At 32.5% G+C, this 16,850-nt stretch overlaps 1 long non-coding RNA gene across 1 annotated transcript; it reads right to left on the bottom strand.

The window, feature by feature from the left end:
- Positions 1-9,397: 9,397 nt before the first annotated feature.
- Positions 9,398-9,831, bottom strand: LOC146916914 (uncharacterized). Its single transcript, XR_015014077.1, has 2 exons — positions 9,652-9,831; positions 9,398-9,529 (listed from the first exon to the last, which is right to left on the bottom strand). It is a non-coding gene; the product is annotated as an uncharacterized LOC146916914 (long non-coding RNA).
- Between the last annotated feature and the right edge of the window lie 7,019 nt (positions 9,832-16,850).

The raw sequence follows: 16,850 nt of genomic DNA, 5'->3' as shown, positions 1-16,850 counted from the left end.
AAAGAAATTAATTGATTAAATTTTTTTTTTAGAAATGTTAGGGATACATGTTGGAATATTTTATTATTTATTATATTCCAATATCATTATGTGGGCAAATATCGTAACAATAATTATATTAGCTATTTATCAATTGTGGGCCTTAGTTGATTAGTGATCAAATTAAGTAATAAGGCTATTAGATTTCTAAGTGGAGAATTAATTAAATATTTGATTAGTTGATATGGACTCAATGAGTGGATGTCCGGATGGCCCATTAACGGAATAATGGGAAACCCTAATGGTCATCCAATATAAAAGAGGCTATGGTCCCCAATATACCGTACACGGCAAAACTCTCTCTTCTCCCCATCTGAAGAGAACTTGAGGCATAAAGGTACCGGTTGAGGAAGAACCAAATCAGCCGCCACTAACCCAATTTGGTGTGTTTCAGATCATCACCTCCTCTCTCTGTTTATCGTTGTTGTTTAGGGAGTCGTTATCCAAGCTTCATCCAGGTATTCCTAATATCTAATTCTTAATATCCTTGATAAATCAAACATGTCGTAGATCCGTTCATAATCATGTTCAATGTTTTGTTGTTTGCTTCCGCTATTGATTCATAATCGTTGAACATGTTTTATGAAATCTGTTTTTATTAAGACATAACTTTCCACAAGTGGTATCAGAGCGGCCTTCATGTTTGATTTATTGGGATTTATTGAGTTCTTCATATTTTTCCTATCGTAGGATACCTACTTTTGTTCATTAGGGATTTTTTTTTTCCTTCTTTTGTTTGTTTCGTTTTGACATGTTATTATGAAACAAAATTCTTTTGTTTTGCTTTAATATAACCGAAACAAGTAAATTGTTTTATGTGCTTGGAGTTAAATCGACAATTAGTCTTTGAGATTCTTAATTTTGCTTGAACCCTACTTGAGAAATCAAGGACTTTTCGGTTTGTTTCTCTTGATTCCTTATGAATCGTTTATTGGGAATTTGGTTATATCTTTTCGATAACGTTTCAAACGATTTTTCTATAATTTCTATAATAAACCTATAATGGTGATTTTCCTTTGGTTTAGAAATTGAATAAAATTGGTAGTTCTAGGAGCTTACGTATCACATTCATTATGTGTTATTTTTTTTTTTGTTTTCTTAGAACGCCAAGCCATCCAGGGAGATCATAACTGTGATAGTACTTTGTTATCTTCCTTTTAAGGTCAAGTTGTTGCAATTTTTTTTTTTTTTTTTTGTATATCTTCGGTTTTGTTTGGTTGACGATATAATAAATGTGAATATGGGAACCTCTTGGATTACCATGTCATGTGTAAATTTTTCGGTCATTACACATATTGTTTTTAATTTATTTTTACCAATTTTTTTTTGGCTGTGTGTCAATATGTGGGTTTAATTTAGTTCCGGTATGAGCTTTATTCGATTTTAATTGGGTAAGCATGTTATACGCTTGTGGCTCCTTCAGCATCGGCCATCTTTGTATTGAGAAAATTGATATACAGTGATTGCTTAGTTTGACCAAATTGAATTGTTATGAAGATTTAATTTAGATATAAATCTTAATTTTTGGTGGTTTGAATTTTAATTGAAAAAAGGCTCATAGGCAAATTTTGTTTGGTTTGGTTTGACCTTTGTACATTGATTATTTGGTTTACATAAAGTTTTCAAAAGCAGGATATTGGTTGGTGTTTGGAAATTTCATATAGGTGAGAATTCTTTCCATAATTTACCCATGTTCTGCTGTTTAGAGCCTTCCATTTGATTTCTATTTAAAATTGGTTTTGATTCACATAGATTTTGTACTTAACAGTTTATTTTGAGAAATTAACAAATAGTTTTGTTATATATATTTGGTTGTTATATATACTTGGGGAATATTTGTTGCCTTTTCTGACTCAAAATATTATGAAGAAATTTTTAGTACAAAAGGTAAGAATTTGATTCTTTAAAGTTTTGGAAATAATAATTCTAGTTTTGTTTGTTTGTTTATAAACATAAAGTATATTCCCTTTAGGAATTAATTGAGTCTAGAGTTATTCATTATTTTATTTAAAGAATCAATTGGTATATGTGAATCAATTGTGGCATGAATATTTTGGTGTATATAAGATTCAATTTTCTTTTAGTTTGAAATTGAATATTTTTCTTATAGCATGATTACCATATTTGAGTTTATTGTTATTAAGTTTTCTACAATAATATTTTTGATCATGCAAAGTTTCGATTTTTATTTGGCTTGAAATTGAATATTTGGTTATAGCATAATTATCATATTTGAGTTTATTGTTATCAAGTTTTCTACAATAATATTTTTTTTTATCATGCATTTTGGATATATTTCATGCTATGGTTCTTGTTGTTGCTTTTATGCGATATCTGTAAATGTATTGTCATACACACATTGGTGTGGTTTTTTGACTTGCATCTTCTTTAGAATTCTTGTGAATTTTCACACTTAAGGGTTGTTGAGTGGCCCAATAGTTACACAACAACATAAAGAACTAATTCGACCTACATTATGTCAGTAGTGCCTTGTAAATTTAAGACCATTCCCATTTAATTTACTGTGAAATGTCTAGTAATTGCGGTTGTTTTGGTTGAAACAACATGTTGCCAAAGCAACCTCTGTTGCGTAGATTTGATTCAACTGAACTTACAAAAGGCATAGTATGAAATTATTCATGTGAGTTGTCGTCGGCCCCAAGGAAGGCACAACTTGACCGGATAGTTACATACATATGATAGTAAATGTGTGGTGATTATAAAGTAATTTTCCATGTGAATAATAGGATACCCAAAGGTGACTATTATTTGAAAGGATTTATCACCCCGTTTAATATATATTAAAATTGTCTAGTAAAATTAGTTGAGTCAGTTGAAACAATAATGTTGCCCAAGTAACCTCTGTTGTGTAAATTGATTTCAATTAAGCTTACAAAAGATGTAGTGTGTAATTATTTACGCGAGTTGTCGTCGGCCCCAAGGAAGGCACAACTTGGCCGGATAGTTACATGCCTGTGATGGTAAATATGTGGTGATTATAACGTAATTATCCATGTGGATAATAGGACGCCCAAAGGTGACTATTATTTGACAGGACTTATCACCAATGTTTGATCATTACATTGAGAGTACCGCTTGCAGTTAATTTTTAGCAATCCAAAGATTGTGTTTTAATGGTGCGCTTGGTATCTTGTTAAGGTCTTTTATTTACAAATAAAGAAGCACATTTCTTTAATATTTTGCTGACATGTGTGATGATGTTGTGTTAGTGTAAACTTATTTAAAAATTTAAGAGTTTACATTCACATATATTATGATAAACATATGACAATTATAAGAATTTATTCTTTGTTAAAGTAAATTGTCATTGTTTGATCAATGATGTAAAATACCGCTAGCAATTGATATTATCGTTTAAAGACTTGATATTGATGATGCACTAGGTATTTTGGTGAGTACATTTTGCTATTCTTGTTCTCTTTAAACTAATATAGTTTATGTATCTGATAATTTAAGTTAAATTCTGATATAGAATTTAAAGAAGAACATTAACATTGTTCTAGGATCTAGACCTTAAATAAGGTTGGTGAAACTCACATTCTCTCACAAATTCAGCAACTAATGTGAGAATTAAGTTTGACAAGTGCGTATACACCAAATCTCATAGGTCACGTGAGATCATAAAGCTAAAATATCATATGTATTAGAGGTGTTATTTAAGATGACAAATTTGTTGTCATATTTTCTTTGCTTAAAGTGCTTTTAAAGCAATATAGAGAAAGACAAGCTCTCATTGGAGAGTGGGTATTTCACTAAGGTTATTAGGCAAATAAAATGTTAGGAACACATTATGTAACCATTTAATCTTGCTGAGACACTATAATTTCGACTATCATATGACTTGTTCGTAAATTCAGTAATTTCGACTATCATATGACTTGTTCGAAAATTCAGTATTTAGTATTCTCTTTGCACAATTAAGTTTATAACTGTTCCAGTTAGAAATGATCATTTAAATGATCAATTCATAAAGTGTGCAAATAAGGAAAAGTTGAAGCAAGAGAAAATAAAATAGTGCTCATTCGGAAAATACCTCAAAAGACAAGGGCAAATAAAGGAAAGTAGTCTTGACTAACTTATGTCCAATGATGTTGAAAGATATATCAATTTAGAATGGACAAAGTCGATAAAGATTGCTTTATTCATTTTTTGAAATATTTTTGGATTGTCATTAATGGATTATTTTTGTATTTAAAAGACAATTTAGTGAATCATTACTTGGATTGATTTTTGTCTTAATTTCTCTTTGAATGAATCAATATATTTTTATTTTTTTTATTTTATGATGATTCAATGTGTCTTTTAAGTTCAATTATTAGAGTCAATTCAGTTATGACTTGTGACATTCTATATTGTTTAAGTTTTTTAAATATTTTAAGTTTTCGTCCCACAAATTAAGAAAATTTTGAGACATAAATTGTTAAGTTTTCTTGAGGATATTGAGTTTGGGGGAGAGATATGGTAATAGAACAAAATTAAATGAGGAAGAATTAGTTCTAAATTAATTCATATAGTTACTATTATTATTATAGTATATTTGGATCCTCATGAGGACATTATTGTTCTTCCTCTCAATCAAGTTAAGAAACTATTTCATATAGATCAAACTCAACACCCTCAAGAACTAGGGATTCTAGTGTCATTAATAATTGACTGAAAAGAGAAATTCTATTTAGTTTAATTGAAAGACTCTATTAGGACAGTTTTGATGCTAGTTTGCTTATTATAATTTTGGAGCTGCATAAGATGGTTTTCAATATAGTGTTTCTTAATGGTGACATTAATGATACTATATGGTGCAGTTGAATAAAACTTTTGTGTCAATTGATACAAAATAGATGGTTTGCAAAGTCATGAAATCCACTTATAAGTTAAGAAATTTGTCTCTTTAGTGTTACCACTAATTCTCATAAACTAATTGTCTCATTTGGTTTTGAGATAACATTATGGAGAATTGTGGTTTTATTAAGCTCGGTGGGAGTAAATTTATAGTTCAAGTTTAATGTGTCAATTATATTTTGTTTAGTCAACATTGATATATTAGTTATGTGAAACCAAGAATATCTCTAATGAAAGTTTAGCGATGAAAGATCTTGGGGACACTTCTTTTGTATTAAGTTTTAGATACTTAGAGATTACTCTCAAAGTATCCTTCAGATGTCACAAAAGGTTTATATCAAGAAAGTTGAAAATAAATTGACATAATAAATTATAGGTGACAATCACTGAGAGAGACTTCCAGTCTCAAATATTGCCCATTAGAAAATTTATAAATTCAGAAAATTAAGTATTTTCCTACGCTTTGTCTATAGGATTTTTATGTATGATTTTATTATACACATTTGGAAATAACGTATATAATAAGATTGTTTGGCAGATACTTGAGCAATTCAAAGTTTGAATTGTTGAAGAGGCAACCATAAGGATTATTAAAGAGAACAGGAGAGTTATTACTCACATTAGAAATCTGACAATTTGGAGATCATTAGTGTGTCAGACTCTTGATTTTGGATGTTTGTATATAATACACATCCAAATCAAGAAATTACTGTAAGTATTTATGTCACTTGGTTGTATATTGTTAAAGGTATTGAAAGACCACTCAAGTTATATAGTGACATAATTCAGTTGTATATTTATTTGATAACAAAGTTTATAAGGTTCATTACCTTTTGTTGTTAAATGATAGAACACATAGAGACAAAATTTATGCTAGCTATACCACTAATCAAAGACATGACACATAAGGTCTTTCATGTGGTTGTTGTCATTAAGGATGTCTTGGATTAGTGGGAGTCTCTTATTTTATGTTCTATACTTTTGTTTTGATATTGATACAGACTTTATGTTATGATTTTCTGCAGAAATAAAGTTCATGAGGTTATTATTGCTATAACCATTTCTGTATCATTTGTGCAAATTTTAAATTTGCAAAACTTCAGTTTGATCTCATTAAAGACTTTAGTTGGATCAGTTGGAAATAGGCATGATTTAGAGATCACATTACGTGAAATTTCCATGCCACTCATCCATATCAATCTATGTCATCAAGTGCATTGATATGGTGGTCGTCGGGGTTCCGTCACGTTATACGTCAGTGACGACAGCCGCGGTGGTCCCATTATTAATGTATGAGGTGGACCAGATTGTAAAGTTGAACTCTAAAGATAAATAGCATTCAGTTGCGCGCCTAAAGAATTCTGATATAATTATTAAGATATGTAGCCCAAGTGGGAGATTGTTGGAATATTTTATTATTTATTATATTCCAATATCATTATGTGGGCAAATATCGTAACAATAATTATGTTAGCTATTTATCAATTGTGGGCCTTAGTTGATTAGTGATCAAATTAAGTAATAAGGCTATTAGATTTCTAATTGGAGAATTAATTAAATATTTGATTAGTTGATATGGACTCAATGAGTGGATGTCTAGATGGCCCATTAACGGAATAATGGGAAACCCTAATGGTCATCCAATATAAAAGAGGCTATGGTCCCCAATATATCGTACACGGCAAAACTCTCTCTTCTCCCCATCTGAAGAGAACTTGAGGCATAAAGGTACCTGTTGAGGAAGAACCAAATCAGCCGCCACTAACCCAATTTGGTGTGTTTCAGATCATCACCTCCTCTCTCTGTTTATCGTTGTTGTTTAGGGAGTTGTTATCAAAGCTTCATCCAGGTATTCCTAATATCTAATTCTTAATATCCTTGATAAATCAAACATGTCGTAGATCCGTTCATAATCATGTTCAATGTTTTGTTGTTTGCTTCCGCTATTGATTCATAATCGTTGAACATGTTTTATGAAATCTGTTTTTATTAAGACATAAATTTCCAACAATACACTCCCTAACACACTCCAATTAGCATCATCATCCACTCTTTTTATTCATTTACCTATTAACCGATTCTACATGTTGCTTCAAGTTAAAAAAAAATTACACTTTTTTTTTTCAACGTCTTTCTCCCTGCCTTTTTCTCTTTCCACCTTCTTTCTCACATGACGTGTTCGTGGCTTCTTATGAACATTTTGGTTCTTCATTTATTATTTTATGTTTGTGACACTCTCAATCAAGTTTTGCTCATTTTTTACACAATAATTTTCTGTATTTAACTTTTCTTTGTTTTTCCCTCATTTGCACTACATATCAGCAACAACAAAATCTCAATAGTTCACAAGAAATTAGAGCAAACGCTTTGCACAGTAATCAACAACAACATCAAACTTCAATTTTGTGTAATTGATAAACAACAACAATATGAAACAGAAACCCAAAGGTTTTCGTTGCCGAACTAAATCGCAACCTGGAAAGGGGCTCTCACACTTCGAGTATGTCGTAGGATTTTCCAGATCTCATTTCCTAAATTGTTTTTGAGTTGGGTTGTATGAGATTATTGATCTGGGTGTGTTTTGGTTCTATGATGTCCTTGATATGGGTACATTTTCCAGATCTCATTCCCTAAATTGTTTCAAAGTAATTTTTTGCAACTTTGTGGGTTAATAGGGGCAATATTTTCCAAATCTCACTTTGTATCGGATATTTCAATTATCTAATGCCTTTTGACAGATGAATTTGTGTGAAGAACAGACAGTTAACGGGTTATGAAGCAATCTGAACTGACCAGAACCAAATTTCAAAAAATAAACAATAGTCAGACTAAAAAGGGATAGATCAAATCAGATGAACGGGAATTAGCGTGGCGAGTAGCCCCTAGATGACCAAAGAATAATGAACCCAGATGTGAGGAATTCCACATATAGAAATGCAACAAAGAACTCAGATAGGATATACACCACACCATGAACGAATTGAAGAACACTAACACGGTTTATGCTTAGATAAAAACAAAGGGTTGACCATCAAACAAACCAAACGCATTTTGAGAGCCATCAAGGCAAAAAATGATGATGTTGGCGTTTAGGGACCCCAGCTGGGGTTTGATGGCGACACAACCTTAAGAGTCAACCACACCACCACAAATTTGTGGTTACATCAATAACAATTGATTTAAAATTTGAGTGGATAGGATGGTAATGGGTTGTGGTGAACAATGGTTGAGTAAATTAAGTTTCAATTCAATTTAAAATAATTTTTTATATTAAAATTTTATGAGTACGAATTAATTCTCCGTGCTTTGCACGGGTATCATACTAGTTAAAAGAGAAAACACAATGGCAAGTTTTTGAAGTAACTTGGTGATCAAGGCAAAGAACAAAAAGAAAACATTAATGGCTAGTTCATTACTTTCTCACGAAGGAAAACCTTTTTAAAGGAAATCATCATTGAAATGAGAATTATCAACTCTAAACGCTAACATCTCATAAATGTTTTTGTAAAAGAGAGTCAAGATTTAGATCTGAAAAAGGTCATAAGCAAAAAGAATATACTGCCTCAAAAAGATTAAAATTATTTCTAAACTTGAGCTTCATTCTAAAACATTAGATAGAAATCTCAAATAGATTAAACTTGCTCTATATATTTGTCACATTGTTTTAAGTGTGTTTGTAAAAGTTCGGATTCACAAAGTGTGATCAAATTGAACATAGAAAGAGATAAAAAAATGCCATTGTTAGATCAAATCAGAAACAGCTGTTGTGACTAGTTGTTAGGATATTCCAATCATCTTTACGGTGTTAAAGGTGGATAGCGGGATTGTCTAAGTTTAAAGTGTCTGTCCAAAACTTGTTTGGTCAGGTAGACTAAAAAATAAGAAGAGAAAATATAGTTATTGTGAATAAGGATAAGATTATTGTGTAATCATACAATCTTACGATATCTACCCGCTCCTAATAATATGTTTAGTACTTTTGAAGAAAGGATATACCGAAAGGAAAATTATGAGAATCAATCAGACGTTCAAAACTACTAGCTATATCTTCATACCATCAAACAACATCTGCAAAATAAAATATGAATTACGAGCCACAAAAAAGATAACCAACAATTTTGTTCTTTTCACTCCAATTACAAAACATAAATTTGCATTGTAATTGGAACAATAAAAACAAAATTGTTATCTTTCTTGTGAATCACAATTCATATTTTATCTTGCAGATGTGGTACGAAGGAATGAATACAAAGTTAATAGTTTTGGGTATGATGATTTTCATGATTCAAAATATTGTTCTTTCAGTCTATCCTAGACTCGGTGTACTAAACATGATTCTTAGGAGCGGGAGGAAGACTATGAAATCGTACAATCTAATATTTTTTCTAGAGTCGTTGTGTTATTTCAAAGAAAAACCAACAGTTAGCGTGGATTTTAAGCATTTTGACAGACAAAATGCAACAATAATGCACAACAATAATGCAGATACAAAGACAACTATAACATTAAAAATAACATCTATAATTACCGGTTTCAATGGTAGGAATTATCCCAACAAATTTAACATGGGAATTTGTCAAAGTGATGATAATGGTCAGTTCTAGCCCACCCTCATGTGAAAATCTTACACCTACAATATACCTTTTCTTTATGAATTTTTCGAAAGTTTACAAAGGTTGAAAGGATAGTTACTTTAATTTTTTTGACTGGTATACACTCAATATGTAAGACAATATTAAATCAGACAAGTACCTACATGATATGGCTCGGAGAGCGGATTCTTCTTGTGACTACCATCCTTATGAGATCTTGAGGCCTATGTCAGTTTTACCAGACCCACGGTGGACGCCAATTGTTCTTGCCGAGAGAACAATAGTACCTACCCTGCAAGCAATTTGTCGAGCTAGGGTATGAGCTATAATGGTTTGTGAAAAAGGTCCATATTATTTTGTGTCTAGATAGAGGTATATATAGCAAGTTATTGCTCGAGATCATGGAACAAGTTTGTCCCTTCATTTCGGTCACGTGTAAATCCCTTCCTACTATCGTGGGTTTCATGGTTAAGCAAGGTCACATGTATAGGGAAGAATGGGTCTTATGAAGACTTTTTCCCTCTGTTTTGAGTTACTTCAACGTTAGTTTATCGGGTACATGGAGATTTTTTTTTGTTTTTTTGTCAAATAGTCTAGTGGCTAGAGCTCGCACATTTAAATGTAGAGAAGTGTAGTGTCCGGGGTTCGAACTTCGGCACCCTGCATATAAATATAGAGAAGTGTAGTGTCCAGGGTTCGAACTCCGGCCCCTGCATATAAATATGCAATAATCCATATCAAGCTAAGCTCACGGGGATAGAGAGAAATATTTTATTCTGAACCATTTTTATTCATTCTTTAATATTTTTGCTTTGACCAATATTTTTGAGAAAACTCATGAGTATTTGATACAATATTCCTCTTACCAATATATAATTATTTCAAATAGATGGAGTGATATTAAAATATAATGGCCAACAATGACGTTATAAATTTATAATTGGCCCAACAAAAAAAAATAGAGTTATGACAGTAAAAATTTTAAATGATACAATCAAATTTAATTGTAAAGACATTTAAACACTTTTTTTAAGGAAATTGAAGACTGTCTTTTGTCAAAAAATTAAAGACATTCTTTTAACGGGTGTTGAGTTGCAATAGAATCTATTATTTTTAGAGTCTTGCTAACAAGTGTCATCAAGACACTATTTAAGGAACAAAAAGTAAAATAAAAATGTATGTTTTACATTAAAAATAACACTTTTTCAATTTGTAAAAAGTAGAATACACAATTTTCAAAATAATATTTCCTTTTATAATTTCTTAACAAGCTTCCGCGGGTAATAGTTAGCATTTTCTTTGTTTTTATTTTGTTCGAAAACGCGCAACCAAAAAAAGATAAAGCATCTTTCTATTTTGATGGAGATAATTTTTTTTTTAAATACTTCCTATTAATGGATGCATATTTTTGCTTTGAAATTAATGTGTACTATTTTCTCTTAATGTTTGTAATTTCTATTATTGGATAAAATTTCTTCTTAATGTAATAAATCACCAAAATCTACTAACAATATATAAAACTTGAAGTCCAACAAAACTTCATAATCATCCTTGTTTTTATTTTTTTTTAAAGCCAAAATGATATTAAAAACACAGTTAGACTCTTTAGCACAAGGAGTGCCAAAAGTCCTAGACATAATCAAAATTCATACACACTGTACAAACGCCTCAAAAGCGAACTGAAGAAAAAATAAAGTAAAAGAAGAACAAGCTAAAGGACTATGCTGCCACAATTGATAATCAATGTCGAAAATAGCGTATTTCGATTTCAACCACCAAAAAGACTGAAGCTTGATCTTTTCACAAATCGCTTGCAGCTTATCTTCTTTCCTTTGAAATTTTTTGTTATTATGCTCTTTCCAAATTCCCCAGACAATTGACATTAAAATAATGTTCACGGATTCAATTGGCTTTTTCGAAAAGCCACGAAGCTCTCCAAACTAATGTAAATGATTTTGAAAAGAGCCATGAAAAGTTTTTGAGAAGCCAAACCATCCCACAATGTGCTGCCATATACCTACAAAAAATCGGTAATTTACAACACATCTCTGTTCGGAAACTAATAACACGCGCCTTTGAAAAAGTGATGACAGGTCATCTTACGTTATTCTTAACATGTCTTTCAGTTTATTTTAGTAGGAAATAGCAGCAAAAAGGAGGAGTATTAGAACGATTGCCTCTAATTTCAGGACTTTTATATTGTTTTCTATATTTGAGTCTGTAATTCTAGTTTTCCCAAAACATAGCAATTTGAGTGGGGTTTTCAAGAAATTCACGAAGAAATCATGCAAATCGGCAAATAAAGAACAGCCGAAGAATTGTGAAGATTCAAGAAACAAAGAATAAAGATTCAAGAGGCCTCAGAAGACTTACAAGTGGGAGGAATTCTGTTCCCAAAATGCGCCTAGGGCATTTGAAATGCACCTAGGGCATGATTTTCCAAACCATTCACCTCAGGCATTTACCATACGCCTAGGGCAAGCAAAGAAAATGCACTATGCGCCTCGTGCATTTGCTATGAGCCTGTGCATACAAAAAGTCGGGGCACAACTGTCTTTTCCTGCTTCCGAAATGGGTAAAGCCCGCACTTTTAGCCCAAACCCAGGTAGAAAGTCTCACTATAAATACCAGCCTTCCTCTTTCAGAATTTCTCGTTCAGAACTGGAGCAGTTCAAGAGGAAGGCAACTTGGGAGCTTGGGGAGAGCTTCTATCTTCTCCTTGATTTTCTAGGGTATGTTTTTATCTTTAGTAATTTGTTTTTAGTTATCATGTGTAACTAAATTTTTGTTGGATATATATTTAATATAATATGTCGTTTATTTCATTTATTTATTCTTTTGTTCGCTATTAAGTTTTATTAGATTATAGTTTTATTTTTGTGAGAGGTGCAACCCTAGATTATGTACTTAGGTTATGACAGGACCTAATATTGCTATCACTAACCAGATGCTTATATCTTGATATTTATATCCCTTACTGATAACTATCTATCTAGGAAGTAAGTGATTATTAATTAGCCAAAGATACCACAGGAATTGTTGGCCCTAGACGTAGGTACCCAGTGGATGATACCCATTGGTTCATGTGGTGCATTATCGAAGCTAGGAATTAACTGGTTAGTAATTAGGATAACAAGCACCTAGCCGTCCGACTTAAAGCTATAACCTAGTAAGACCATTCTCTTAAAACCCTTAGTAAGGTAGACGTAAATTAGAGCTGCCCGTTTGTAGAACTAGTAAGTAAGCGTAGAGAGAGTGTGCTATGAGTGTCCTAAGATTCATATATGGGCAGACCTAAGGGAACCTTGACCTTCATTTCCTTGGAAAACAATGGAAAGCCAATTTAAATTTATGTTTCAATTACCTTTGAATTAGCAAGACCCCGCACGTAAGGATCACCATGCGATCAGCAGGTGCAGTTAGCCATCGGAGGGAAAAGCCTAATTAGGTACCCAGTGGATGATGCCTATTGGGTCAGGTGGTGCCCTACCTATTTAGGAAACTCCCAACGGCCTCATCACTTGTATAGTCTACCTAGGATAAATAAACGCGACATCTATATTATTTATTATCCAACAACGAATATACAGAGGGGATTCGAAGAATCCTAACCGCTGCTTACTTTTCTGCAATCAAAAACAGGTAAATTCGCTCTGTTGCAAACAGATAAAAATTGCAACTCACTCTTATACCGTCAAACTTACAAAAATAAGTAACTAGAATTGTTCGGATGAAAGGACAATCCCTGTGGATACGATACTATACTTGCTAACTTTATTACTTGATGAAAACGACTGGTACACTTGCCATTGCGCAAATACGCTAATCGAATTAAACACAAAAGTGTGCATCAAAAAGCTTGTCTGATCTTGTTGGAATTCGATTTAAAAACAGACGCCACGAAAAATAAACACTTTGAGAGGCACTACTTTCAACCACATAAATTTGTTATTATTACTCTGTTGCTGACTGATATCTGTCTATGTTAAGTAAGAATAAGCAGAACTAACAATGTAACAGTTAGAAGTAAGAATAACCTATTTGAAATATTTTTCTTCCAACCTATAGCTTTGATTCAAAATATGTCACACCAATGTTCATGAGGTACTAGTTTTTATTTCAAGTAAAATGGGTACAATTGGATCTTCTTATTCTCTCTTTTTTTGTAAGAGACTAAACTTTTGGTGACTCTTATTGTTTTTCTTTGTTGTTGTGTAGACTATCATTTTGATGTCTTATCTACACTTTTCTCTTTTTACTTATTATGTTTTTTATAAATAAAAATAAACGATATTCATTCATTGAAATTGATAGAGTATATAATTGATAGAGTATATAATTACAATACAAATTTGTTAAAAACAAAAAGAATGAATACGCGAACAAATTCACAATATTTATGTTAATAGCATAAGACGACAAAGTACAAAAGGCTACAAATACAACTATATTCAAGTGTACGAAATAGTCAACCATTCAGACTTGTAACGTTGACGATACCAAAGTCATTGATCGGGTCTGCACTGCATTGAAGCTAATTTGACAATCTGAATTGAACAAACACACTAACAAGATAGGAAACCAACACAATGCCGCACAAAAAAGGAAAAACAAAACAATGATGCATTAAGACAATGAAATCATGAAAGAAAAATCTAAGAATATGTTAAAATCAATTATCTAATCTAAATAATAGGAGAGGGAAAAAATGATTTAAAGGACTGATTTTTGGTAAAAAAAAAATTAACCCTGTATCACCCTTTTTGGTTATGGATGAAGGAGAAGAAACTAGTGTTTTGAGTCAGAGCTCACAAAAGAGAGAGTAAAAGGTTTCATAATATGTTTTCCGTTTCTATTTTTTACACGATGGACTTCACGCTTGATTGCGCTTTAGAAAGAGTATGCGATGAACTTTTAAGATTCATAGACGAAGTTGGAAGCTTTAGATGATAATTTAGGAATCACAATTCCTTTATGTTTCAATTACCTCTTAGAGAGTAAGGACCCATATTAATAAATGTACGTAGGAATATCATATCATGTAGGATTGATGACCCTACTCCCATATCACGCATATTATTGTGATCAGCAAGTTCAACTCAACAGTTTGAGGGACGTAACAATAATCCCATGAACTCATCACTTAAATAGAACCCTTATCTCATAACTAAATATTTACTTGTCTTTGATCCAACAAGCAAATAGAGTCCTAATCGTCGCTGACATTCTACAATAATCACGGTTACTAAATTACTATTGCTCATTACTAAATCACGGTCGCTGACATTCTATAATAAATTTTTTGATAAAAAATTGTGCATTAAATACATTGGAAACTGAAATATTTTATTTTTTTTAATGAATTGTTCTTAATTAAAATCCTTAAAAGTGTTCTTATGCCACTCCTTATAACAAAACCCGTATTTTTTTAAGGGAAATGTTAACCAGTGCCTCCGCCCGGAGGCACTGGTTAAGGAAGCAAATATAGTAGCTTTTGTATTGGAAATTGTGTACTCAACTATTCAAAAGTCAAAAAAGTGTTATTTTTAATTCAAATTTTCCTTTTTTGAATTCCTTAACCAGTGCCCCGAGGCAACCGTTAACATGACCCGTTAAATTGGCTAACCTTTAGTTCGGAAGGTTCTTCTGTAACTTTTGATGTCCTTCATGTTGAAGGGCGTAATTTGAAGACAATAATGTGCATTGTGTATACATCTACCCCAGATAACATTACATCAGATGACCTTAAAAATGTGTTGGTGAAAAATTACACAAAAGCTACCATTCAACTTTATAAGAGAGAAGCATTAGTCTCCTTTGAAGATGAGGAAGGACAAAGAGTAGTATCAAGTATGCAATCTGGTAACAAAGTGGAGGTTGTTGTTGTTTTTGAGAACAGTTTCACTGTGAAAAAGACTGTAGTTTATCTCGTATATGATGAACCATCTCTCAAGAGATTCTTTACTGAAGAGGAGACAACAGTTGACTTCAATCAGAACAAAAATAAGAAAAATCGAATGGAATGAATTAGTTAAAGATGGTAAAACCATGGCGGAGTAATACTCAATTGATATGGTGTTGGTGATTTCCAAAATAATGGAATCACTTTAGAACCAAACGTTGTAACTCTTCATGGGAATCATTCATATACATTGGAATCTTTGGCAAAGGGGTGCTTATTGAACATTTGCATTGATTCAAATGTATATGATTATAACCTTTGTCAAAGGGGTGCTTATCGAACCTTTGCATTGATTCAAGTGTATATGATTATAACCTTTGACAAAGGGATGTTTAATGAACCATAACATTGTTTCAAATCAAAGGGGTGTTTTTTCTCATATGAAGGGTCATATAATGCATTATAAATGCTTGGAATTTGGGCATTAGTTTGACAGAGAAAAAGAACTACAACACACAATTTTTGGACAGAATTTTGTTACATTAACAACATAATTCTTCATCATTCTCTTACTCTAAATCATCCATCAATTCTCTAATGCATGAGTGAATTGCTGGAACCATAAATCTGTAAAATACTATTAGGTGATACGCTTGGTGTGGTTGTGCAATACACGTCAAGGAACTCATAGTATCCTGAAGGGGATTCGCCGGTCATTCCTTATTGCATCTAATATACAGTTATTGGTGGGGGCGAATCGAACCTAAAGCAGCCTCTTCCCAACAATCAAGATATACAACAATCTTTGGGATTTATGTGCACACTTCATCGTATTCATCTTCATCATCTTCTTGGTCAAGTTATTGCAGCAGACCCCCAACACAAGTTCAAACAATGCTTGTTAAATTTTAACCTCATATTTTGATGTGAGATTTTATGAATTATGACATTTTCTTGCAGTACTTACATTGATTTTGAGTTAATTTTGTACCAAGACTACATTTTATGACAATGCACCTGTCTGAGGTATGATGTTTTGCATTGCTTCCCTCTCCATACTTTGGCAATATGATTTTGAATTTTAGCTACGTTCTGTTTACTATATTTTCCTTTAGTTCTATGCAGCTACCCTCACCAACTCTTTGTCAGCTGCATCCTTCGCCTTCTTCTTGTCCTCCAAAGCAAGCTTTAGCTTATCTTCGAAAGACGTAGCCTTTTCTTTCCATGAATCCACATCCTTCTTCAGTTCGACCTCACGCTTCTTCAGCTCCCTGTATTTCTTGCTCAACACTTCTACTATCACGACGTTGCGGAGGCTGGATACTCCCACATTATGAGCTACTCCTTCAAAGGTGCCAGAGCGCCCCGCCTCCTTATCCTTCTCACAGTCTCCAAAGTGATCCCTCATGTAGGCGTCGTAATCGAAACTCTGATCCCAGAAAGACTTCCCGATCTCC

This window comes from Medicago sativa, chromosome 6 (assembly GCF_051527215.1).
Source record: "Medicago sativa cultivar Bolivia chromosome 6, Bolivia_mono, whole genome shotgun sequence".
Taxonomy (NCBI): Eukaryota; Viridiplantae; Streptophyta; class Magnoliopsida; order Fabales; family Fabaceae; genus Medicago; species Medicago sativa.
This window is presented reverse-complemented; position numbering and strand designations above follow the sequence as displayed.